Genomic DNA, 24,448 nt, shown 5'->3' on the forward strand with positions numbered 1-24,448 from the left:
ATTCCTGCTTTGTGGCAACGCGAACGCGAAGGTAACACGCGAGCCGATTCACGAAACGATTCAACGTAAAATCCAGATTTCTTGGTTGGCGAATTCGGTGTTATTAGAATCGTCGGTCGTAACTTTGGTATTCTAGTTGCAGCTGATTTTAAAACGCAACGCTACCTCTTGGATAGATCAAAAATGAATTACAGCCCTCCTGCGGCCGATTCAACTTGGATACGCTTCCTTCTCATTTTTCTCTCCCCAGCTTGCTTCTTCGACATTTGGCTAATATTTCATCCGCGGTTATTCTCAAATGTCTATTAACACAGCGTCGTTGTAAATTCGTCTTCTATTTCAGCCGGTAATAATCGTACATCACGGTGAAGCGAAACGAGGAAAACAGTGTCGTAAAGAACGCGTTCGCGGTAACTCGTTTTTCCCGCTACATACGCGAAATTGGATAAAGCAACGTTTCGAATAGCCGCGCAAATATTTAACGAATTCGAGGCACTAGCGCATTTCCGAGATACATCTATTTGCTGCGTGTTTTATCCCGAAACGATAATTTATCTAGTTTTCGCTTGCTCGTAATTCATTAAATCCAATCTCTCAAGATTAACATCTCGTTTCTCAATCTTCGTAATTATCCGACCCAATTATCGCGTTAATTGGAGACGGTAAACGGTACACATACCGCGACGCGTGACTATCGTACTCGTAATTTAACCAATACGATTTCCCGCGCGAGATCATGGTTCAATTTCGTACGATATCCCATTCCGGAGCAGCTAATAGCTCATCTCGTCTAAAGCACGAAAATTAAATAGGTTTTTGTTCTTTCAGCTTGATCATCTGACTAATGACTATCTGACGTCGGGTATAGTACGGAGGCGTTTATAAATCAGAAGCAAGCATTTGCCCGTGAAACGTTTAATTCTTGCTCGGGACAGAACGTTCGCCGAGAAATCGTAGAAAAAGGATAAAACGCAGGACCAACTTCCGTGCCTTCGTTTCTACATTTTCATTTCCACGATTTTAGCTGGAAGAACTTTACGGTCGGCGGCAACGTCCGGCCATAATAAAAATTCTACGTGCGCGACGAGAGCTACAGATCGCCAAGTATTAACACAGAAGCGAAATATAGAACACCAAGGAATTCGTTAAAACGAGACAGAAACTACGAATTAAACGTTGGCGATACGAGGCCGCGGAACTATTTCTCCGCTCCCGATCTTCTTAGCTGGCGATTTATTGCCAAACATTCCCGCAGATCTGTTCGCGATCAACTTGTACAGCCATTATCGTCGAAACTTCTTATCAACGATGCCGTTTCTTTGCAGCCAGCCGCTTCAGACCGGGCCGAGAAAAAGGTTCGTGGAACAGAAGGGAGAGAAACGAGGTAAAAAAGGCGACGAAGGAAGGACGCGAGCCATAAATAAGCATCGGGGAAAAAGCGTAATCCCTTATCGTTTGTGTATTCTACGGCGACGCCTAACAATAAAGGAAAAGTTTCTTCGTTCTTCGTTCTCTCTGCCGTCTCGGTCCTGGTCATCCTTTTCGTGCACCGTTTCTCCCCGCTCTTCTTCAGCACCGCTCGCAAATCGTATGTCGCCCCCGGATGGAGGAGGAAAAAGCGAGCGCAGTCTGTCTCGCGTTTGTCGACAGGGGTGCAGCACGGGCTGCGCGAGCTAAAGCAAAGAGAGTGGTGGCAGAAGAAACGTAGATTTCAACTGCACGGAACGGAGGGAGGCATCGCGAAGCGTGGATATGACGAAGGGAAATAAGAAAAAGAACGATACGCGAAGAAACAGCGGAAGAACGAGGGAAAAAGACAGGTGGGATTGTGAAATAGAGGGATGAGAGCGTGGGGGAGAAAGAGGCAGAAAGAACGAAAGAAAGAAGGGGGTTAAGAAATCTTTTAAGAGATGCGACGCTTTAAGGACGTATTAAAAATGGCAGGCGGCGGAGAGGCCCGAGGTGCAGCCTGCAGTTTACTGTGGTATAAATTAGACTCGCTGTTCCAGCATAATCTGATATATTAACGAGTCAAACCTCGGTTCTGTGCGCTCTCTCTGCCGCGACGAGAAGCAACATATCGTCGAAAGACGAGGACACGGCTAAACGCTGCGTAGCCAGGTGAAAAAGGGACGAAACAACTGACGAAGAACGAAAGGAACAAAGATGGGAGGAGGTGAGTAGAGATAGAGATAGAGAGAGAGAAAGAGAGAGAGAGAGAGAGAAAGCAGTGGGGACTGGCGAGGGGAGGGAGGGAAGCCCGCGGGACGTATCGTCGATTTTTACTTGCTTAGTATCTCGGTTATAGTCTCGCAGTTTTTACGGTCCGGCGATCTCGCCGGGGCTTAACGCCGTAATTGAAATTGTGGCCTTGCTTATCGGCCTGTCGTAACGTTGAGAAATGGATCTTTATTAGGGAGCCGCGCGCAGAAGTGGCGAGCTGAAGGGTGCTGAGAAATTTAAGGGGAAAGGGAGGTCTCCGGAGTGAAACAGAGACAGACACAGGGATTAAGATAAAGAAAGGGGGAGGAGAGGGACGGGCTTTGGCAGAAACAAAATGATATCGAGTACGTTGCGGCAAGAGAGGAAATCGACCGTGCCAAAGACTTAAATACTTCTCTTTACAGTTCGCTCGCCTCGAGCACGGTTCACCGGTGATCGTGGGCGTCCTGCTCCTACACGAAGGACATTGACAACCCTTTAAACATCGAGAAACTTACGAAATAGAACAACTGGTGTATGACCAACGTATGGTATAACGGCCAACGTTGTAGTGTCAAACTGAGACGCGGTGGAATTAAAGGATAGATGAAAAGACAAGAAAAACGGAAGTGACCGAGAACAGATACACAGCGAGTTGGCGAACAATCGACGACTTAGCATCGGTTAGATCGGAAGGGAAATCGCATCTAATTAGTGGCGTTATGAATTACAACGGAATAATCGTTATTATTTAATACAAAGAGAGCGTAATTACCAGTGGCCCATAAACAGATTATATCGAGGCCGAGAGAATTTATTTTCGAAGCAGTGGGACGATGGTGTAGCCGGTGAATGGTGATGAAGATTGCGTAAAAGCGTGACGCTCGCTAGTAATGAGAAAGAAGCCGCCTCATTATGATTTATTTGTCGCGGTCAATTAGAGCGGGCCGCTCGCCTCTCGCTGGTTCCGAAGCCAGTCGACGTTGGATGGAAGAAGAAGAGGAAGGCGATGAAGGAATTACGTGGACTCTCGTAAAACAGCTTAACGGTCTCTCGGGAGAGTATCGAGTGCGAGTTAAGTGGGTAAAAAAATTGCTACGCCTGAACGGAGAGACGCGTTTTTCTCGAGTCACCCTCTGATAATTCGTCGAAGCACTCGTTGCTCCGACCTTCCGACGCTTCTTGCCAATAGCCCCTTGTGATTAACTTAAGTTCTAAATCAGAGCCTGCTCCGGCCGAATGAATCGCAGTCAAACCCACGTAATTGCATTGCCACCGATCATAATCATAACCGTAATTACGTTCTATCGTCTTAATTGTAATTTTATTCGCCGATAATACCGCGCATTAAATAAATAAACGTATATAGACATAGCCGATGATACGCGCGGCGTGATCATTATGCTGTAACGTGTTTGTCGCATATTTAACGGTCAGTTGATAATAACAATCGCCAACATTGTGCGCGATAATCGCGGTCGACGTAAATCCGAAATTCCGAAATCGATGCTTGTTCGCTCATGTGCGCATCTCGTTCGTTGTACGACGAAAAAGAAAAGTTCTTTTGTGACGGTATTAATAATTTAGCAGAGAATAATGATCCGAGCATCCAGCCTCTAGCCTCTATACCGTATCAGCTTCATAGATCGTTAGGTATATCTTGTCCCTAATTATAAGTCTCATTAATGAAGATTGATTTCGAATTCAACGCCGGTAATAAACACCGATTCAGCATACAGCACGTAATCACGGAATGTCTGACATACAGGGGACTATTAATTCTTATTAGAAATCGTTACGAGCCAGCGTCTTTCGTCCCGTCGCGAAACACAATTTGCTAATCACGAAATACCTTCGAGCATCGATTCGCGAGAATAGCTTCTCACGCTTAATACGATTCTCACGACTCTTAAAAGACGCGCTTTCGAAAGTGCCATAGATAAGATCCGAACTACCATGATTCTCGCATTTCCCGCACGGTCAGAGTGTTTCCGCGTCACCGAGACGAATCGATAGCTCGTTTTAATTGAAAAACGAAAAAGAACGGAAAAAGAAAAAAAGAAACGCGGAGAACGCGACCGAGAAGATTAAAACTAATTCAATTATCGACGCCACGCAAAAGGGACCCGTTCGTGGAATTAAATCCTCGATATTAGAACCCGGTTCACCGTTCACGGGCACCGAAAGAAAATTCCCATAGGATCCCGGGAACGATCGTAACGGCCACGGTACACTAGGCCAGCACGCTACGAACCAGCTACGAACCGGCTACAAAGTAACCGAGAGAGAAAGAAGAAGAGAAGAAAAGAAGAGAAAGTATCTTTCAGGAAATCGCAAGTGACAGAGAGACGATAAAATCTGTCGTTTCTATACCGTTGAAGGAAGCGGTGCGGCAGCGGCGGTAACGGCGCCGCGACGGGATAACGACCGTGCATTGTCCGGCGTCGTTGGTCTGATTGGTGCATTTCCGCAGGTGCAACAAGGTACGACACGAAACGTAACGAGAGCCTTTTCGACGAGCCAGTATTACTTTTATTCCGATGGTGGTGAACCTCGGAGGTTCGCCAGCCTCTTACGTATGTATCGTAAGCATCGGCGAATGCCGCGTAAGCGCACGGAAATACTCGTTAACGTCACTTCTCGTCGCTGTCGTAATTCAAACCGCACTCCATCTCCTTCTTCTCGTGTGTCCCCCTATCTTCGTGTCCCCGATTCGCATTCGTACGCATTCTCTGCCCCTATCATTTTGCGTTGCATCGGCGCGAGCGCGTCTCAGCCACGCAACGAATAACGAATCCGCGACCAACCGAACTCGGGCAAAACATTCCACGATATTTACATGGCCTTTTTACGCCACCTGCATTTTCCAGCTATCGTATTAGCAACGTACTCGCAACGTATCGCTCAGCCAACATTGTTCGGCCCTTGTTAATCGGTTTTATCTTCGACGCAAACAGAGGAGCGTCCGGTATGCGCTCTACGCTCGCCAGCGTTTCTACGAATCCGGCTATTGCGGATTTTTCTCGGGAAATCTGTACTCGTCGTGTACTCTGATCTATTTACGAATGCGAGGCGAATTTACGTGCGTAGCGTGATTTCGATATTAAGTTACGTGCTGACGTAGAAACGTTCGTTCGCTTTATTCCATGTTTATTCGTATCGTTATTTTCGCTTTTGATTTTAAGAGATGGACGAGGATAAAATTACCAACGTCTCTTTCCGAAGAAACTTTAATTCCTTAGCTGGAGTTCGTCGGATGAATATTACGGTTGGAACAATGTAACCGGCGAATTCACGAGTTAAGGGAGTTCCGAAGCTGCGTCTCGTATAAAGTCTTCTCCGGTACCGAAAATGTCCCTTTGCATCGACTTTACGCGCGCATTGAAATAAGTGCGTACTTGTCGCACGGAAATCCTCGTTAACGTCAATTCTCGTCGGCGTTGTAATTCAGGGAACGTGCCTCTTTCCTCTTCTGGCTCCTCTCCTTCTCTTCCTCTATACCGCTCCGCACCTTCCTTTTTTCTGTCACGTACCTACGCGGGTATATACGTCCCGCTGTCGCCCCGCGAACTTTCCGAAGGCAACTTGTTCGCGGATAATGGAAATACAAGCCAGCGCGTTTCGACGCATTCGTTTCGAAGCCGGCTCGCCTCGAAACGTGAAACAAGCCGAACGAAGGTGTATTATAATGCTGGCTCCCTCGACGGTGATACAAATTTAGTATTAAATGGACACGTCCGAAGTTCCATCTCGTTACACCGTTCCTATTCTTTCTTTTTTGCCTTCTCTCCGTCGTTCAAGTCGCGACTACCACTGAATTCCACCGGCTACACGGATACAGGTTGCCCTGACTCGCGCCACTTACCGCTTGTAAATATAAGCTGACCGATATAACGAGCACAGCGAATGTAGTCAGCAGCGACGCGACGCCAGCTTCCCTAAGTGACCGTACACGTCGAAACAATAGAGCGAGAATATTTTCTATGGATACCGAACGCGACTGTCTGAATGTGAAGGCGTTGTTATTCTCTTTAAGCTGTTTGCTTAAGTGGCCGTTCGTGGGTATCGGTAAAAATGACAACCCACGCGAATAGAATATTATCATACATACTACGGTGCTGCTAGAATGGTAGTATTATTAACACCGACAATCGAGATATAGGAAATAGCATCGTAGTTTAACCATCGAAGAACACGAGGCAAAGATCGCCAAACGATTCTATCCGATTCAGTTTCCTCGGTCTATTAGCCAACCGCCTGTACAATATGCAGAGTGTGAATTCACGAGAGATACAGGTTTCTTCGCTCGACGACGATGATATCGTCGCGCTTTCTTGCGCCGGATGAAATTTCCTCGAAGTCGATTCATCGAAGGATAATGGTAACGTGGCGTTCGGGCTGTTGTACCAGCGACGGCGGCGGCGTTTCTACGGGACGAAAGAAAGTGGTGGTTCTTCTTGTTCTTCGTTCTTTTTTACGGGTCTCGAGTGTCAGAACGAACAAGCGGGATTTGCACGCGGACCTCCGTGCAGGTAGCAATCGGCTTATTTCCAATCGATTCGGTCCGCGGCAAGTTTCTTTCTTCCTTCTCTCTACCTTTCTGCCTCCCTCTTAAGCTGTTCTTCCGTACCTGTTCTCTTCATCTTCCATTCACGTGCCTTCATCTACCGATCCGCTATTTTTTTCCGCTATTTTTTTCCCCTATTCCACGGCACTCTGTTCCTTTCTTTACTTCCAACCGTGTACGGTGGATCGCTTGCCTTCTCGTCGAAATTATGTCTGAAACGATGCGTTTCAGCAACATCGGCGAATCCGGATACGCTGCCAGAATCTTTGACCGTAGCAGTGTAAACAGGAGAAACGTATCGAGAGTGGAACGACGAACTAGATTAATTCGCTGGCGCCAGTAACTTTAGTGGAGCAGGACGCCGTGTCCGATTATGACCGACTAATTCCCCTATCAGCAACGCTCAATGTATCTATACTCCATGCATCGTACGCTTCCCACGCTTGTATCCAAATATCTCCATTTAGCGAATAAACGTTCAACACACTGCTAGTACAAAATAATATTTGTATCGATTCCTCTTTTTGATCTGCTAATTGACTTCAACTAATTTTAACTAATTCCCAACTAAAATAGCCTACTTTCCGATAATATCGCGGAATATCGTATAGGGAGTGCCCCGAATATGCACGTAGTTCCATTACATCCAGTCTAACTCAAACATTCGTCACGGAATGGCTCCAGGATGAAATCTACGCTCGACCTCTATATCCTAATTTTCTTTCTACGTGGGGCACGGATCAACGACCGTGGGCAGTTTGCCTTCGTGGTGGAAAGAAGAAACGGCCGGCCCTTTCTCCGACGTACGAAGAATCGCGGCGTAAAAGGGAAAACCGACAAACGAGATTGTGCCGCGATATATATTTGTAGGCCGTAATTGGACGTGAACGAGATCGTGCGGTGAAATTCAGCGGGTCGAGTTTGCGTGGCCAGGCGTACTATCCCCGAGGACCTATTAGTATCCGATTAGAAGAAGGGGCCAATGGGGTCGATGCGTACATGACGACCGGACGAGTTCGCGAGCCTCTTTACAAACGTTTTCCTCGTATCGAGATAAGGAGAAATCGAGTTTCCTCCCCTTGTACTAGCGAGCCACTTACGACGGAACGAGTGGACCCTCGAAAACGAGCGTTCGCGTTGCACACAGACGATTCGGAACAAGTAGATAACTCGAACGTTACGGGTATGTAAAGCGGCCCGTGAATGGAGACTCGCATGCAACGGAATTTATACCACCGGCCAGATAAGAAGCAAATCTGTGGATATTCGAGCAAGATCTGGCGAGTCTTTACACGAACGTGTATGTACATCCGCGTGTATGTGCGTGTATGCATACACTTCGTGTAACGATAAACTAACCGCAGCCCTGTGGAATCGGAAAACGAATTTTATACGCGCAGAAAATTGTTCTATCTAAAAAGGTTAATTTCACCGGACCGCGATATTCTTCGGCGTCGCATACTTTGTCCATAAAAACGTTCCTCTCGATGAACTTCGCCGAGATAAAGCTCCGCCAGAGGCTCGTTTTGCTTGGAAATATACTTTGTACCTTTTATTTCGAAACACATTCATACTTCGTTCCTCGCCTTTTTAGTCGACGCTATTTCGATTTCGTATGCTGAAGTATACGTATACCGGTTGAAGGTTTCTTCGATAAGAGACTCAAAGTGGTAACGAAGCGACGCAATCTCGCGTTATTAGTTCCAAGAAATGAAAATTTTTATCGATCGTCGTTATCATCGAACGCCGCGAAATATATGTAAGGTTGCAGACGTTGCGAAAAAAAAAAAAAAAATGGTCGGCGTAACAAAGGCAGCTGGCTCGAGAAGGAGCAACGTGTTTCAGGTTCGTTCAGAGGGAAGCAAAGGAGAAGCAAACGTGGAAGAACGGAATGGAAGTGCGGGTGCCGGCGATTGGGCCCGGTGACGAGCCTCGCAAAAAGGAAGAAACAGCAGAAGCAGCAACCAGCGCACTTCTGTTTATTCCGAGAAACGGCTCCATTAACGAAATAGCCGGACAAACGAAACCGAACGCAGCGCGATCGCGCGCAATACACGCACTCCGTGGGCCCCGGCACCGTGTGTATCGCTAGAACGATCGGCTACCTCTCTTACCGGCGCGGCGTGGCGGCCCCGAGAAACAGAGAAAGTGAGTTAAGAGTGGCTGGACGAGAAGATACAGCGATGCGGTGGATTCCAGCGTCAAGGCGGTGAGGTCTCTTTGAAGGTTGCATCTGTTCGTCTCGCAGCCAACGGAACGATGCAGCCAGCCACCGCGGAATTTTATTATCGACATCCGATGTTCGACGTTCGACCGAGCGTTTCTATCTCTAACTATTCCCTGTTCGGGTAAAGAAAATTTCAAACATACTCCTCGTCGCGAGTGTCGTCGAACGTTTAATCGCCGCGGAGCGTTTCACTTTGCGCGCCTGTTCGTGATTCTCGGTAATGAGACGCGTGTAAAGCGAGCGAGTAAACGTTGGAACAACCCATGCTCGACTTGTCTCGCGGTTCCGGTTGTTCGCACGTTTTTCTCTCGCGCAAAGGATATTCTCTTCTCGGTACAGAATACCGGCTGCATTTCCGAGTGTGCGTTACACGCGTTTAGCGTACGCATTTAGCAGACATCCTGGCCAAGGTACATCGGGGAGGAACGTTAAGCCGGCTATTAAAAGCGCGATAGACCGTAATACCTGTAGTTAACCGAACGTGGCCGGCTCACTACATTTAGCAGGAATTGCAAAAGTTACGGGCATTATTATCCATCCGCTCTCGACCAGCCTTTTTCTATCGAGCCACGGTGCGCCGTGCTACGTTGCGCCAATAAAAGCTATTTTACTTCTTAATCCGAGATACTGCAATTTTCTGTGGCCCAAGAGAGGCGGGAAGAGGAAGGGACGCGGCAGGGTGAGTCGAGAGACCTTTTTAGTGGGCGCCATTCGGCGCGGCGTTCAGGCCGCACCAGCCGTCGTAGCCAGGGAATGCGCCTCTCCCCCCTTGCGTTTTCCCGCATTTACTTTTAAAACTCATTTTTCCCCATTACGCTTCCCCGACGTTTTCGAAATCGAGTTTCATCGTTCGCCGATACGTACAACCGGTGGATCGTACCTCCGCCAGAGTTTACCGCGTTATTGCGAGATGCGTCGGCGTTTTATTAAAATTGCGTTTACAGCGGTGCCCGCGTTGCTACCTCCTGTTTGCCTTTCGACGGAGATGAGGCCGATAAACGAAAGAGAATCCGAGGAAAACGAAATGGAACAAAAACGAAACGGAAGTTGCACGTAGTTGAGTCGGGGCTTGGTGGAATCTCGGGGAAAATGACAATGAGAACCGAGCGTTTTCCAGACGCGCGGCAAGGTGACGCGTTTCCAGAAGAGGAGCGCGAAATTCCAAGTGTGACTTTTACGTAGCCGCCGCCACTGCAAAGGGAGAAAAAAATCTGTCCTCATGCATTTTACATGAGGAAACGGTTTTGTCAATACCGTTGTTGTGATCGAAAATGGCTCCTGGAAGATACGATTTGAATAAGAGGGCCGTGGGGACGGGGTCGTCGTGTCGAACTTGAATCAGGCCGACTGTAACGAATAAATTGCTCGCATTACGAGCGTCGGCAGCGATCCGCCGTCCTATACGTATGACTATAGAATAGATCAACTTTCGCTCCCGTCGCACTTTGTACGCCGATTTATTTTGAAACGCGATCATCGCTCGACAAATCCATAATGCATATCGATTTCGTAGGCTTCGCACGATCGTTCCGAAACAGAAACTAAGGGAAAGTATTTCGTGCAGGCTACGCGGTAGACGTTACACGCATTCGACAAATAGGTATCAAGTTTCGACGATTTCTTAGCTCGCCATCGAATTTCACATAAATAGTATTTGCCATAAATTTCTTCCTTATCCTTTGATCGATTCACGAAATTTTTACGAACAATTAATATTCTTTGGAACGAACGTTGTTCGCCTTATGAAACGAAATTGGTCCACTGTCGAGAGGTCACCGAGACCAATGCCGAATATTTCGACCGCAATTACGGACCAACCGTCGCAATTCTGGAAATCACAGGCAGTAGGCCGAGCAAGTGAGATTTTCGTTCCAGCACGAAGACGGAAAGAGAGACCTGTTTTTAGAATTGCACTGCCCTCGCGACAGTTGCAAGCAATTATCGTATATCCGGTGCTTAGAAGCCGCTGCAGTTAAGAGTGTACGTCCCGTTCAAATGGGAGCAAGCGCAACGGGGAAAATAAGAATGCGTTTCACTTTGCGCGGCCAATTACAGAATGGCTAAGAGCACCACAGGTAGCCCGTCGTTTATTCTCAGAAAGATACTTCCCCGTGTTTTGCATACCTCTCCTCCAAGCGACTCCTCTTTCTTTCATCCCCCATCCCACTTTACAATCTTTTCTCAATCTTTTTACGTTTCACCTTTTCGAATGCAAATTACTAGGAACACCGCTTTTCGAGTTCTCGCCCGCTCGCGATACGCTGCACACTCGAAACTATCAACGACACGAACACACCAACGTGCACCGATGTGAGTCATACCCCTATCAGATGACACTACTGCGCCTTAGTTTGATAAACATATGCGTCTCACCGCGAGAAAAAAACCTTGTCAGACCAACGATTCAACTCTGAATATGACAGATAATGGCTATATTCCTGCCGGAGGAACGTCCTTCGAGTTGTCCGATAATTGATCAAATTGCATCTTTCTATTAGTTGCGTGACTGAAGATTCATTACCGATGCAACTGAAATCGAAGCAGCACTCTGCAACACGTACTTCAGGTTGCCTGCCTCGTTCAAACTACCGACTTGCAATCGGAAGTAGTTTTCGAGTACCTACACTTAGAATGAATCTACACGTAGAAATACATATATCTACAATTCTATTTTCAAACTCCGTGTAAAATGTTTCGCGTGTTACGGAACAGTTCCGGAATTCTCGATATTCGTAACAATCGAGTCACTCTATGTCCTCTAAAAAATGCTCGCCTCATTTTCCGCAAGAAACAACGATGCCACTTTTCCGGTCAATAAATTCCTCGCTGGTACAGTAATATTTCCACGAGTTAATCCGGCCACAAAAGTCAGAGGGTTATATATTTTCGCCGGTGCGCGGACGTCGTACGGCGGAATAGCCAGGTATTTACAGGAGCCTAGTCGTGTTTATGAAAAGCGGACAGTCGGTCGCGATACGCGCAATTTAACATCGACTCGTTGATTAGCATGCGAAGAGTAACACACAGGGGAACAACGCGTCGGGTCCGCGACCGAGGCGTTGAATGATCGCCGCTCGAAAAACCGTGTCAGCTCGGACGTCAACGATTTTAGCATAAGAATACCGAGATCTCGCCGCGGCGCGCTGGTCCGGCTTGTATTTGTACGTTCATTGTCCGGCCCGGATGCTAACACGAGGAACGGCCAGAAGAAAAATAGACGGCGTCACCGGTGCCGTGAACTACGTCGTGATCGAGTGCAGTTATGACACTCCCGACGGCACATTTGTATGCGAATAAACACGGACGTGGGAGGTGAGAGACTGAATAATAACTGTGGCTAACGTCTCGCTGTCAGAGGGACTTGCCGGCCGGTTAACGGGCTACTTTTGCGTCTTCATTCGCGGAAAGTGCCTGCCAGACAAAAGGTATTCCATTAAAACCACCGGTTAACGCGTCGAATTCCTGTACCTATGTACGTAACTCGAAGTTACGTTACGAAGCTCGAACCTGTCTATTTATATCTACCTACCTACGCGTAATATTGCCCTTAATGGACGTATATTGGTAACAGGATCATATACGGAAGATCGAAGACACGCGAACGTAACAATTTGTTTCTTACATTGATAGCTTTTTGCTTGTCACTCGACCGAACGTCTCTGTAAATATTTAAAAGATCGATAACGTTACGCGGTTTCCTAGTAGCGAAACGATCACGGACTACCGCGATGAAAAATATAACCGCGGAGGTAAAGTTGTCGCGGTAGCTGATGGAAATTACCATGGTCGTAAACGACGTGCGCGATTCCCGATGATTGCAAACGACACCCGGACAGCCCCTTCGCGGACCAATTTAATATGCGAACGACCGAGTCCCGGTCCCGGCGGTGCGCTGATATAAAATGATCCGCGGCTGTATCTAACGCGGTAACGTGCAGTCTGTTGCGCCGACTGACAGGTGAGGCTACATTCAATTTTTGTAATCGAGCCCGGGAGAGCTTTAGCCTCCTACCCTCAGGCATCGTACCGATTCTCTCTCTCTCTCACTCTCTCTTTCTTTTTCTCTTTCTCTCTGTATACTCGCGTGGATTCGGCAGTTTCGACCCCCTTTTGTGTCTGACAGATAAACCGCAACCATTATTCGCCCTCTTTCTCTTGGCAAGTCCGCGCGCCACCCTTTCCACGGTCGCGGTGTTCGTTGTATCCTTTTCTGCAGAGGCTGGCGGTAATAGCCGAGTCCGGTCGTGCGCTTCGATAGCGGTAGATAACCGACACGAGCAGAGTACAGAGAGCGAAGCACCAATTAGGAATTAGATTTCTCCTGGATGCCGGATCTCTTTATTTGTTCTCTTGGCATGCCTCTATGTTCCCCGCTGCGATCTCCGCGGTTGCTACGAGGCTGAGTACGTGTGCCCGTTTAGTCGGTGCGGGCTTTCTTTCTCTTTCTCTGTACTGATTCACAGCCATTGGTATACTCGCAGTGGTACGTGTCTCGCGAGCGCAACGAGAAGTACACGCGTACAGAAAAAGAAAGAGAAAGAGAGAGAGAGAGGGGGGGCAGGGGGGGCGGTGAAGAGAGAGACCAAGCAAGCTCTAATGAACGCTGAAAATTAGCCGCTATCTATTCATCTGACTGGTAGCTGCGTCCTGCCGCGAAGGAACGAAGAAGCCCGGAGAGAGGAAGGGAGAAAAAGAAGAGCGCGCAAGTCGGCAGCCTATGCGAAAACTACTACCTTCTGTCGTGTGCCGGGTACCTCCATCGGGATTTAATTCGATCGTCCATTCGAGCAGACGACGCAACTCCTGTAAAATCACTCGTACAATGCGAGCTATTAATAAAATTAATTCACTCTGTATTAGAACGAATAACTTCGTTCCGATATTAATTCTACGTTACGGGCCGAACAATAATCCCGAGATCGTCGTTAAGAATCGAATAAGTTAAGATTCGCGTACGAACGAGCCCGCTCGAAACGCGTAATATTGGATTTCATTTATCCGTGGCGAAAGAAATGACGACAACGAGAAAAAAAAACGAAGAAAATTCGTCTTACGGAAAATATGAGCGACAGACGGAAATATGACAAAGAACCGGTGGATTACAGTCGCTGGGAGGAAAGGAAAGAAGAGGAGAGAGCGGCTTTTGCGGAGACAACAATTTTACGAGATAGAACCGCGTACATGAGACGATATAAAACACCGCTTCCAGAGAGCCTATGCCACTTTGGCTCATCCGATAGGCAAGGGTATAGCTAAAAGCGGAATGTCGTTCGGTGACATAACTTTAGGAAAATTTGTTTCACGAGGAAAATATTTTTACGTCTTAGCTTCTTGTTTGTCGCGAATGAGCGCCTGCGTGACAGAAAATAACCCGGTTGCTTGTTCGCGTGGCAAAATTATTACTTATTTATTGCGAGCAAAGTCAATCACCACACTCGTACATTCGCTTTTATGCCAGCAACGCGAGCCGCTAAATTAAATAATTAACCGAGTGCGCATAAAACAAGTAATCTTGATAGTATAATTACTGATTCCTGAGCATGGAATTTCGTCGTACGTATAAAGTATTTCTTTCCGAGCTTCTACTCTTATCTGGCTCATTTTGCAAAATTCAGGACCGTTCGCCTGGAACGGAATTTCTTTCATTCTTCTTCAACAATGTTTACCCGATAACATGAAATTTGCCATGCGTGTTTAATTAAACACGCAACCGAAAACAAAGCCGACGTTTCTTTCCAGCTAGGTCGCCAATATTCGCGAGGCACGATGGAACGTGCAGATTCTATTATCACGAGAACAGGAACTCGTAGCATGGCCAGAGTATCCGCCGCTCCGGTGCTGCTGCCTCTGGTCCAGCGGAGTTGGTCAATCGGGATCTCTCTTGGATTACGCTTTACACGGATCCAATCCCCGTTCCTACCCGTCCTACCTAATTAAACGGAACTAATACTGACGCTGCATGTAGTCATTGAAAACGCCTATAACGAACGTTCCCTAGCATGCCGCAGCTACACGTACAACGATCGACTTGTGTTCATTTCGTTCGCGCGTATTCATCAACCCGCTGAATAAGACAAAGTGAATCGAATCATGGCCAAGAAACTCGTAACTTATAATGATTCTAAGTAGACGTTTCACTCCGATCTCTTTCTGAGTCAGGTCATATCTTAGTTTTCTTTTAACGCCGTCGCAGTGATCAATTGCTCTTTATTCCTTCGCGTTGATCGTGTATTTTCATCGAAAATTTCAACGTTAGACCATAGTAAACAGTATAGCATTTTAATATATTTGATTGCGTCAAAGAGAACATGCTACTTGCTACGAATCTATATCGAACCTTCGAACGCGCTTGTACGACTATTAATGAACTAGAAGCAGAAGCGTTCGTCTGTCTGCTATTATAAGACCGAACGTTTGACATTAGCTTTATTAAATAAAATCGCATCAAGAGGATCGTATACAACGGGGTTAATTGAATGATTGGTCGTGGTATACCCGGGTCAGGTCGTATCGCATTTTCCTACCGCGTGTATTGCCCCCGCGTCTATTCGAACATCATCATGCACGCGTGTATGTGCGCAGGGCCACAATACTTCTCCGACTGTTTATTCACGCTTACGTAACTGCATATACGCCGAGGCTACACATTCATTCATACAACGTAAAATACTTTGGTGTATTTCGTTTGACGTAGTTTGCACATTAGTAATGCAAATTCCACGCTATTTCACCTTCCGCGAGGGCTCAACCACTATGGATTTTCAGAGATAGCACTCAACCACGGACCTTTTTGGTACGCGAAAAGGGATGGAAATTTGGTAGGATCAAGGGCCACGTTAATTTTGATCCACCGACGTAAGTGGAAGCGAATTACGCCATCACGGCGCACGGCGAATCATCGAATCGCTGAGAAAATTGGATCACGTTATACGGACGAACCAACTTTATCGTCCTTTATCGGCCTAACATCTTTCGAATATTTGTCTCTGCTACAAACGGAATATTCGCCGATCCTTTCTTTTCTCTCTATACTTTAACTTTATCTTTTGTTTACTCTTCACATGACCATTAATTTTAAATGTACACGGGTTATCGACAAAAAGTCGACTGTTACTAGACGCTTCATATCAGCCCGTTAGGAATGTTCATTTTTGCGGCGTCCAACAACGACGTTGGTTAATGTAAAATACCTTCTACTTTTTAACTGACGGATCGGAAGAACAGCGCGTAATCATCAAGGCCATTAACGAGTACATTTTTTACCGAAACGTGCAAGTTTACGATCGTTTTTAATGGCAAGATGAATCTTCCAATATCTCGTTTTTGCCACCCAGCCCGGAGAACATGTAACGAAATAAAGCATGGCGTTAATCCAATTTTCATTGCTGTTTTCATTACGATAATGCGTTGGCATTTCAAAGTATCGGATAACTCGGTTTTTGTTCGCGTTCAATCCTTTCGCCAGCCGTCCCATTTACTTTTTTTTCCCATCGCCGTTTCTTCCTATCGTTCTTGTTGCTAAACTTACCAGCTTCGAATATTGCGTAACGAAAAGAATACACGCGGAACACATACGATGTGCCTTCGATCCTTTTCGTTATTTGATACCGTGCTAGCAGAAGAAGATTACGATCCAAGGATGCATTTGCTCATAACATAGATGCACAGACATTGATCGTGTATAAATGCGCATTCCGGACAACGAGCGTCATTCGTCGATTAGACGCTTTCGAATTCTTTAATTAGACACCCAGCGTTAAGGAGCAGCCAGTTTTCATTACGTTAATGAGTAAAAAATGGCGAGTGGCCGCGTATAAAATCTGCCGGCGGTTCTTAGCGTGTCGCGAGGGAAGCCCAATGAAATTCCTGAGAAAGAATTAATTACATCGGTATTGCGGCGTCGGCGGGGTCAACGTTGTCGAGCGAAAGTATTTTCCACGGATCAATAGAATCCAGCTGAATTGCATTGAGATCGAGCAAAATGCTAATAATGTCGACGTCGCATTGTTCGACGGAACCGTAAGAGTGATTCACCGATACGCCCAACGACAATGCCTTTTTAATATCGGTTCACGAGGCGCGACTGTTACACTCGCGGAATTATTATAACGAGCACTTCTGAAGTATCTAGTTACCGGGCCCTACGTTCCTCTAAATAGAAACGCACCGAGACGATCTCCGTTTCAATGATCTCGCGCGTGGTTAAGCTTTTCCGGTAATACGCTTTCCTACAGGCGTTACGGTAATAAAATTCGTGGAACACACTGTACGTACCGCGCTGCAACGAATCGATAATAAGTAACAATCGCGTAGCGATAGAGTAACAATTAAAATGCAACCATACAACTATCAGATTTTTTCCGAGTCTCTTCACGGACGTTAAGATGCGTAGATAAGCAATAGGTTCATGAAAGTTGTCATGAAAATTGCTTTCCTATTTCTAGACCATAATGCGAGATTTAATTAAAATAATAATAGCAAGCTACCATTGAGAGTTATTTGTATGCAACTTGTTCGCCTTCGATTCTACGCGAGAGTTTCACTTGCAAATTATACACGCCGCGTCACCGATCGTTCGATCAACGATTCCAGTGAAAGGCTAGGTGGAAGATTATTTCTAAATCACAATGCGATTACCACCTACTCGGTACTACATATTAATATATAAGCTCATCAAGATATATGTATACGAGCAATATGTATTTGCGAGAAGGTTGAAAACATTTTCTGTTTAGTCTCGAGAAACGATATTCACCGTACGTCAACGGAAAAAAATGATTCAGATTGGCAAAGGAGAATCTTTAAACCTTCTTAATCGTTTGAGAATCTATTTGACATATCGGAGAAGCGAAACTAAACTCCCGCCAAGTTCTGCTCATCCTTTCGTTTCTACCACTAGAAACGTTCGTTTCTCTAAGAAAACCTTGGCATGCATATCTATCTGTCACGATTCTCGATCACGATCGGTTTCGTCGATTTCATAGAATATGCCCGCCTGATCGAGAAGAACAATAATCCCTGGTCCTATCTCTGATTATACTCCCTTGAAAATCGCAAAATGGCTTGCGCGGCTCGCATGGCATCGAGTAAGAGAACCTATTATCTATTTATATTATTTTCAGCATCGATCGATCGCCTCCATCTCAATTACACCTTTTCCCTCGATCCGCTTTTGCCGTATTTCGAAAGGTCACCGAGCACCAAAGTGAAATAGAACATTCTGAGCTAACCGCGGAGGGAAGTCGTCTCACTCGCACACGATCGCCTCTGCGGGGAGCATAAGAACGATTCGAAGATAGCAGCAGTGGCGGACGGTTCACGTCATAATAAAATTAAATTCATATCTGGGATCAAGGGAACGCGAGAGAGCTACCGCGGCATGACCTCCCGTTTATTGTAAGCAAACACGTATGTCCTAGTTCGTCTTTCTTTGTCTCCTTCGTCTACCCTTTCTGTACTTCTTCCTTTCTCTGCCTATCCCTTTTAACGTCAGCCTGTCTCCCTTTTGGCCTTGTTCTCGCGCGTAGTTCCATATCTCTTTCTCCGTCTCAAATAGTTTTGATTCATGAGAAGGGTGTAACCTGAGCATGCGTGCTACGCGTGTGTGCGTGCACACCTTGAGTGTTGTGTTTTTCCATTCCTCTCTGTACACCACGTTCCGTTCTCTTCTTCGTCTAGCGCGTTCTTCCGACGGACGAGGCGAAATCCGACACTGCATACCAGTAACTCGACTTCCAACCCGGCGCCCACCCTCTCTTTCTTCTTCCGCCACGTCCGTCTACCTTTCCTCCCGCCTCCATCTTTTCCGTTCCTCCGACTCTTCCTCCTACTCTGTCATCTACTCCATCTCTCTCACTTTCTACTCTAACGTGTCTGATTTTACCGTGTGCTCGCGCTCACACGACCGGTCTACGTATAAACACGTGTCAACATGTCGGTTGACATAGATTTTTCGCCGAGATAGAACCTCGGAAATAAGACGAGAGGCCCCGAAACGCACTCGAGAGAAGCTTGATCGACTCTCCTTCGAGGGAGATGGAGTACGAGAAAGAGAATAAGCCGAGCACGAGGGAGGAGTATCCCGAAACCAGTTTGTACGTTTCGGAGAGACGCATCGTTCTTAAATGTACGGCCACTTGGGGCGCTTGTGGATCCACGTTTAACACCAGGAGGCATAGTGTTGCATTGTTGCCTCGCTTGACTTTTAGGAACGGTGTATCGCGTTTGTTATGTACTTAATTGATGCCTCTCTTTTTTCACGAGTGTTATTAGCTATAACTGGTTATTAGTTCCAGCGATCGCTTACGCGTCGAATCTATCCGCAAATTTTTCCATCAGCCTCGTTTCGTTCCGCACGGAGGTTCGTTAAACGATGATCCGTCCAGTGGAATAAAAAACGAAGCAGGTTGAGTATAATGTACTTGTTGTTCGACGTTCTCGATCGATCTAAGATCTCGCGATATTTCCTATCTATATTCAAATTTTTATTCAGAAGGCAATACTTTCAAACAATAGCTTCGTTTATATCGAGAATAAACGGATTCATCGCGTGAGATAGATCTAGATTAAAATTGTAGCCAGACAAGTCCACTTCTGAATATCATAAAGCCGATTTGTAGTAGCATGATTAACCGACTCAGATCGGTAATTGACATGCACGCTATTTTCCGAGTTGGAAACGATCCCTCTTGCTGTTTGATAATTTTCTTCCTACGTTCGTGCCGTAACCATGAATCATGTGTTCACGCCGAAAGACCAAGATGTACATGCACACATTACATGTATGCGTTCTAGCGCGGGTGAAAGTTGTGATATATCCGTTATAATTTCGTACAGTTGGCGTATTGCTTCCGGACGTAGGAACCATTTGTTCCGGAAAATGGCGCAATTTTGTCTCCCCCGCGCGGGAGAACAAGCGCAATACCTTCGTGGATATAATTTAAACAAGGGCTCTTTATGTAACACGGTCTATTTATTTGGGCATACCTACGCTTGTCCGCCGTATACAATGCCCATGCGAAACGTCACACAATTTCTGTTAAACGTCCTCGCCTCTAATGGACGTGTCGACTCGCGTGCGGCTTTGTAGAAATGTATTATATTTTGCAGCTTCGGCCAGAGACAATGCTCGATTTAACCGACAATAGTCGATACATTCTCGTACGATCAGAATTTTCCACTCCTGTACCAACCTTCGATGCTTCGAATACGTGATTGTATGAATTAAACGCGAAATACTTCCATTATTCCACTTTACCTGAAGATTGCACGTTTCCCGAACATCGTGTAATGATATCGTGCAAATATAATTTCAAGAACTCTCGTCAAATGTTAAATATAATCCGCATAAAAGAGTACCAATTTTTCGACAATCTGTGTAGTACAAAGATCAACGATACTAATTTTCTCTAAATTTACGCGCAAATGTATAAGTCGTTTTGTTCTACCGTTTAAGCGCGATTCGACTAGTAGACCATCGATGTAGCCTTTCTGCATTCTCGAACGCGAAGAAATTTGACCAATAAAGCTTGTGCTCTTTTATAGCTACAATAACCCCGCGGTGGCTACACTCACAATTTTATAAATCGTATGCGACTAAATTGCACGGAAACGCCGACACGCAAAATCGGCACGTTCGCTCGACACAAGTACTTTCTTCTTCGTTCCGGCCATACTGACGTACGAATTTTCTCCCACTCGCCAGTCCGGCACTCTTTCTCCCTCCTTTTCCATTCCCAAGAGGACCCTCGTCTCGGAAAATTCGATTTCAAGGATTTGCTAGCGACAGACACGAACACACGACTTTCGCGGCATAGTGCAGCATGAGCGGAGAGACGAAGCTCTTCTACAGGTACAAAAGCTATTGCTGCTCTTCGTCAATGACGATACGACTATACGTAATACATATCCGAAAACTCGAGCATTTCGTCGTCTAGACACGTATGCGTACTCCATTACTTTTATGCATCGATATTAAAACAAAGTTTATTTCCATTCTTTTTACCGATACGATTCGAGAGTTATTTAGAACGCGAATTATTTGCAAGTATCATTTGGGAAGTATTATTTAATAATATTTTCCGTTTACGATAACTATGGAAATAAAAAACAGCAATACATATAACCATCGCGAATTTATACAATTGGCGTCGCAGTACTGCGATATTGCTCGAGGACATGCAAAAATATGTACTATGCGACCTCAATTTTGAGCTACGATTATTTTCATGCTGCACATGTTTGGGTCGCATGGGGATTCCACTGCCAATCGAAACAATACTCCCTTGGTTTAATATACCAGGCCGGCTGACAGCTACAGAAATTAGTTACGCCAACCCAATTTGTCAAAAGAATTACCGGAACAGAGAAATGATTGTAATTCGTGAACAAGGTCAAGTATGGTACGCGGTGGTCGAGTTTCGAGAAACGACGCTCTCATGCAATAATGCTGCTTATATTATGCGAAAGTATAAAATAAATACGCGAATCGAATATCATCGTTGTTATGCTGTAAATATTGATCCGCAATGTAATTGTTCAATTTACAGCAACGTGCAGTATGCAATGGAGAAGAAAAAAAGGTAAAAGTATAGATTGGTTCGAGTTTGACTCACCTTCGGTCGGCGTGCAGCAATTCCACGATACGAACAGCAAAACTGGCCACTGGGCAGGATTGAAAAAACCACGAAAAAATCGAGATGACCGAGGGCACGGGGTTTCTCTGCTCCTCGAGTTCTTCCCTCGAAAGGGGTGCGTGAATGCGTGCGTGCGTGTCTAAGGTCCCTCTCGCGTGCGGTGTGAGAACTCTTTTTCGGTGTTCGCGAAACGAGGTAAAAAGTAGACGATGAAGTCGGCCAAGTCCACTTGCAGATTCCACGCTCCGTTTCTGGCCCTTTCTTCGTTCGCCTTGCTTCTTTAATTACTCCTTTTTTCTTTAATTACCCCTCTTAATATGCGAAACGGCACACGAATTTCAATAGGTTCGCGTGATTATTAATTAAGACGTTCCATTCCAATCGTGCTGAATGATGTATACACTGTAAGGTGATCAGGACATCGGGCCGATGATTGGTCGTGCAGAACGAATGCCTCCTTTCGCTTGGTCCTGATTAATTATCTATTCGGGTAATCGGCGTCGTTCATTTACTTTGTCCGCCAAGATACGTGTTCAGCAACTTTCAAATATGGACGTCGATGAACGTTGCTCGCCGGTTAATTAACTTAACGAAAAGTCAAGAAGAATGTCCTTTTTTCCTGGCGAGAAACCACGTGATGCGCAGAACGTCAAGATAAAAACACTGCACGACTTCGCCGGATATAATATTGTCGGAAATATTTTCGTAAATCGATCGAATTATTTCTGCATCGTGCACTTATTTCGAACTTGTCGCTTAAACGATGCGCACAACGTACTGGCTTCAATCTTCGATACGATACATTGTTTCGATTGCGATAAGGGACTGACGTCGGATGGTGCGATAGGCACGCGGTCGATGATCAGTCGGTTACTTACTGAAAAAGACATAAACACCGGTGCGCGTGGTAGTAACAGACAATGTTTATCAACACGAAGCATCAATTCTGTGTAACAGTACCGTGTCAATATCGACGAGTTTGTCAATACAGAAACTTGTGTTTTTCCATTTTAATTAATCTCCTCGTTCGAAATGCGACGTAGAGTGAAGTTGTCTGCTGATCCGGTAATATAGTAGACGTTTTACAGCTGCATAAACAGTAGATCGAATCTGATCAGCTATGCGCGAAGGAATTGGAACATTGTTCTTGAATATCACTCTCTTTCTCTCTTTGCCTCTCCCTCCCTCTCTCTCTATATATTTTTTTTTCTCTGTTTAATGGTTAATCGTTCTCACGCGATTAACTTGTCGGTGATTTTGATTTTGTCGTTTACGCGTGTACCCTTCGGTTATCTTTCCATCGATTGTCATTATCCTCTATGCATCAAGCAAATTCCAATCAAGACTGTAATCTTTCGAGGCTGTAATCAAACGACGAGCTCTAGATTCTGAATCGACGTCAGTGATTGACTCTGCGTAGAGAAACGAGGATGTCTGTCCGCACATACGTCGGATTAATTACTCCAGCGGTTAGTCGGCACACTACGCTCACTCGTGGCCAAGTTACCGGTATATATACGGCTACACCGGCCTCCAATTGCAGTTACTCGTGGCTGATGCACCACAGGACGCATCTCGAAACCCACACGCAGACGACAACCCCGAAGCTTGCACTAGAAACACCCTCGGTAGCACTCCAGAGTACTCGATCGCACTCACGTCGACGGATCATGATGTTGCCAACGAGCACTGATTCAATGTAAACACACACACGTACACGGTTACACACACGTATGCATAGACTATATGCGCACACTATAGTCGTGTCACAAATCCGAACGTCGTTGTCGTCAAAATTAGTTACTAATCATGCTTCGATCAATTCCAGAAGACAATCCCGCTGGACGACGACACTCCTTGCAAAGTATTCTACACGATAACACACCGTTCCAACGAAGGATTCACGTGTACGTCTAACTGGTCCTAGTCGTACACGGATCTACTCGATCGATATTCTAGGTTAAATTTCCGCGTTATCATCGCGCGCGATTCTAGTCCACCATATTGTATCACACTTACCAATAGGCAATTCGAAACCATCGGGATGGGATTACTGTAAATATCGATTCTCGATTAAGGTGGATAACCTCGAAATTGCGATTCGATACTTCTCAGTCGAGATTGATTTCGCGCGTGGAACGCATCGCAGTGGACCGACCGACGAACGTCACTGATTGACAGTTTCGCGAACACGCGGCCGCTAGTGAAATTTAAACGCGAATCGTTCGTATGGACCACCGTGATCCGGCCTCGGAACACACGCTCGTTGAACTGTCGTTCGGAGCAGCTCGGCCCGCGGTTTAGTATCAACGTTCGTTCTTGGCTGGCGTCGCGCCCCTCCCGGGACGCCGGTCGACGCCAATCGAGTGCGCGTATACCTACGTGCACGTACCTGCGAACCTGAGAGGAGAACCCACCTCTGCCTTCCTGCCTGAATCTCGCCTGCACGCACCTCTACGTGATCCTGTGTGAGTACCTTTCCTGTATTTGCATTCGCGTCCTATTCGACGATTTTGTTTCAGTTCCGCCATTTTTTCCCTCGTTTTTTCTAACTCGCTACGAATATCGCCGGATATCTTCGATATTGAATTGTCATTCGGGGAATAACCGTAACTGGGAACAAGTCACAGAATTTTTCGTTTAAAAGCAAGCAATTTTCTCATTTAATCTTTTTAACCTAACTTTGCAAATATCTTTGAACGAGTTTTATCATTGACAGAGCGTGGCGCTATCGTCGTGTCGCTTCGACTAGTTTTTGGCGGGCAACCGAAAGTAATTCGACGCGTTCGGATTGTTATGCATATGTAATACGCTTTA

At 45.9% G+C, this 24,448-nt stretch overlaps 1 protein-coding gene across 1 annotated transcript in view; it reads right to left on the reverse strand.

The window, feature by feature from the left end:
* The window catches only part of LOC126869187 (latrophilin Cirl-like), a 361,811-nt gene extending 337,812 nt beyond the window's left edge, over positions 1 to 23,999 (reverse strand). Inside the window, exon 1 of the mRNA XM_050625404.1 lies at positions 21,611 to 23,999. The gene's annotated coding sequence lies outside the window, so the exon portion shown is untranslated. The remainder of the gene's footprint in view (positions 1 to 21,610) is intronic.
* Positions 24,000 to 24,448: the final 449 nt, after the last annotated feature.

This window comes from Bombus huntii, chromosome 9 (genome assembly GCF_024542735.1).
Source record: "Bombus huntii isolate Logan2020A chromosome 9, iyBomHunt1.1, whole genome shotgun sequence".
In the NCBI taxonomy this organism is placed as follows: Eukaryota; Metazoa; Arthropoda; class Insecta; order Hymenoptera; family Apidae; genus Bombus; species Bombus huntii.